The sequence below is a fragment of the Chionomys nivalis genome, chromosome 26 (assembly GCF_950005125.1).
Source record: "Chionomys nivalis chromosome 26, mChiNiv1.1, whole genome shotgun sequence".
In the NCBI taxonomy this organism is placed as follows: Eukaryota; Metazoa; Chordata; class Mammalia; order Rodentia; family Cricetidae; genus Chionomys; species Chionomys nivalis.
Window position 1 is genome coordinate 32,580,997 of NC_080111.1, and position 3,631 is coordinate 32,584,627.

Here is a 3,631-nt window from a genome sequence, read left to right on the forward strand (position 1 = left end):
TGCGAGCCACCATGTGATTGTTGAGAACTGAAGTCAGGACTGTTATGATTTTGCTGCAAGTCCCGAGTAGCTTGCTACAGGGTCCTGGTGGCAGCAGGTCCACAAACCAAGGTGGCTGCAGTGGGTCCCAGCAGCTTGTTGCAGGATCCCAGCAACAGCAGACAGACAGGAAGCTGCAAGTTCCCTGCGAGCAGTGTGGGCAGGTGGGAGGCACATAGACAAGCACATCGTACAAAACAGAATTAAATATTTCTTAGGTGGGTTATGGTGGGGAAGGAAAAAAGGAGAGAAGGGGTTGAGAGAGAGAAAGAGGGGGAGAAAGGAGAGAGAGACAGAGAGGGGGAAGAGAAAGGAACACAGAGAGAGCCAAGATGACAAGGGAGAGAGAGGCTGCAAAGAGTGGGTGTGGCTTATCTCTTAGAACATATCATATTCCCAGCTCATTTTTTATAATAAAAAGCTGGAGATTAGACGAAATTGGGGCAGCTGATTCTCAAGACTGCTTCTGGCTTATTTGTGGTCATTGTCTGGCGGGGGGGGGGAACCTGAGAAGGCTGGGTGCTGGCCACATCATGGCATAGCTGGTCTCTTTGCTCCTGTCTGGTATTTGTTGCATGGAAATGTCTGGTGTCTCTTATACCTGTTTAAGATATTGGCAGAACAAAAAAGTTAAATTAAGGGGAAAAATTTAGGACCAGGGAATTGAGGGAGATGTATCTGACCTGTTTAAGGTGGATCCTTTAATTCAGCTCTTTAGAACCCACAAGAATTCCTTGGGTTTGTGAAAACAGAAGTTTTAGACACATACATTATATAATGACTGTGACATATTTTTGTACAATGAAAAGTATTTTTAAGACTATGGAAAGCAGTATAAGAGAGAAATTTGATCTGAAAATTGTTTGGTGAGGTTGTTTTTTTTTTTTTTAAACTGGCAAAACCTTTTAGCTATTAAACTGCATCTGAGATCTTTGAGAAGGATAAGATTTTACTTCAGTTACTGATTTAAAAATGACAGAGAACTTACTTGGTTGGCACCCAGAGCTACCCTTTTAGGGTCCTCCATTGTTGCTGAAGGTCACATTTGTCTTTTGCTGTTTAGCGCAGGACCTGCCAGGCTCCAGAAGATCCTGTGGGCTAAGAAATCTATAGGAAGACAGGCCTACCTTGACCTGAGCAGCTAGGCTGTTGATTCCAGCAATTCTGTCCACGTCAGGAGATCTTGAGCTTAGATGAATGGCAGTTTTGTCCAGTGCAGATGGACATTGTTGTGTGTCTATTTGTCTTCTGTCTTCTTTAAAGGAAGTAGAGTTTTGCTCCTAGGAGCCAACCTGTCTTTTTTTGTTATGAAATCATTTTTTAAATAATTAATAAGTTTTTTAATAATTAAATATTTAAATATCACATTCCCCAGATCTCTGAGCAGTTGAGGGCTTTTTATTAGGTATAACTACAGTACAGAATCTGTCCGGAAGGTTGGATCTGAGCTTGACTGTACTGGCTCTTAACAGGTACAATTTACACTTGTAAAAAGGCAGAAAGAAGAAAAAACTGTTTGCAATAGAAGGTTAATGGCAGAACTGACAATAGTAGAAAACAGCTTAATATATTTTAAATGAGGTTGGATTAAATATAAGACTTTTTATGAGAGAATTAAAAGTACATATCAGTTTAAGGCATGAGATTTATTGTTTTGTAGTCTGAAATGAGATGTAATGAGCAATTATTATACACAGAGAGAGTGAACAGGAATTAGGCAATGTGGATGCTTTTGATTGGCCATATATCAAAGGCATACCACTGTGCAAAACACATGTAACAGAGTTAACAAGAGGATTTTAGTGTAAACCAGGGGACAAGGCAGGGTATACTTAAGTTAAAATGGGAGAGCTTAGTCACCTGACCTGGCTCTCAGCCTAGATAGTGGCGAAGTCACCTGACCCTAATCAAAATGGCGGCAATCACATGTTGTATGAAAAAGCCACAATTTTTGAGCTGTAGGGATTTTAAGCTTAATAAGAGAGGCCAACAGGTGTGATCCACCATGTGGCTGAGCCTCCCTGCCACAAGCTGCAGAGGAGAGTAGAAGGCTGGAACCGAAAAAGCCGCATCATGCCACAAGCCACAATGGGGAGCAAAAGGCTGGATATTCAAAAAGCTGCACCATGTCACAGCTGGAATTGAAAAAGTTGGCTGGAATTTTTAAAAAAGTCAAGGGACAGACATGGATGGTTGCTATTTATAGCTGAAATTGTTAAAACCCACAAAACACCACTAGGCACACAGCGAAACATCTCTCAACTGTGGGTGGGGTACACATCAGCGTGAACACCGCAGGGACCCAAGGCTGAGCATCCTCTGACCTTGGGTGGGGTGTTATTGCCTGGCTGGATCTGGTCAGGTGACTCAGAAACCAGAGACCAGAGTGGCCTTTTACAGCGAGAGAAAAAAAAAAGAATAGGAAAGAAATGGGAAAAAAATGAAGAATCTGAGGGATCCTGGGTCCCCAGCCAAATGCAGTGCACAGAGTTTCCACTGCTAAGAGTGGACTGACTAACCCTGGGTTAGTCCAAACACAATTTTAGTTAAGAAAAGCAACCATAACAGAATGGGATGGGAAAGACTCACCGATGAGCTGGGAAGTCGGTGGTGGGAATAGGAAAAAACTTTGGTTCAGGATCCTGACCCTGGGAGAGGAGTTCCGGGCAGGAGTGCCTATCTGAGTTACGTGGCACCAAATGTTATGGTTTTGCTGTGAGTCCTGAGCAGCTTCCCAGTGGCAGCAGGACTACAAATCAAGGTGGCTGCAGCTGGTCCCAGCAGCTTGTTGCGGGATCCTGGCAGCAGCAGACAGATGGGAAGGTGAAAGTTCCCAGAAAGCGGTGTGGGCAGGCGGCAGGTGAGAGGCACACAGACAAGCACATGGTACAAAATAGAATTAAATATTTATTAAGTGGGTTATGGAGGGGAAGGAAAAGGGGGGAGAATGGGGGTGAGAGAGAGAGAGAGAGAAAGGAGAGAGAGAGACAGAGAGACAGAGAGAGGGGGAAGAAGGAAGAGAACAGAGAGAGCCAAGATGGCAAGGGAGAGAGAGAGGCTGCAGGGAGTGGGCATGGCTTGCCTCTTAAAGAGACAGAACAATCATAACAAGTACCTCTGGAGGAGCAGCCAGTGCTCTTAACTACTGAGCAATATCTCTAACCCCTTTACAACCATTTTTGAGTTTTTAGCCTTTTCATTTGTAGGATTACAAAGGTGAGATAACATCTTTTATAATATAATGGTCATTAACATATCCTTAATAAACATTGACCATCTTGTATGTACTCACTAGTACTTGTAATTTCTATAAATTTATTGAATTCATGTTACAGGTGTGTTTCTTTGGTGTGTTTGATCCTTGGCCGTAAATTATATTTATATAAACCCAATATGTCGTTGCTAATCTTTCTGTCACAATTGTCACCTTAACATTTAGGGAACTGGAGATCTCATAATGTCTTCCATGATAAAACATAAAAATAATATTCCTTATTTGGCACATTCTTCTTTTGTCTTCATGTTTGAATGACAATTTTTTGGATCTAATAATTTTGAGTCACATTTTCTCTCCTTGGGGACTAATCATAAC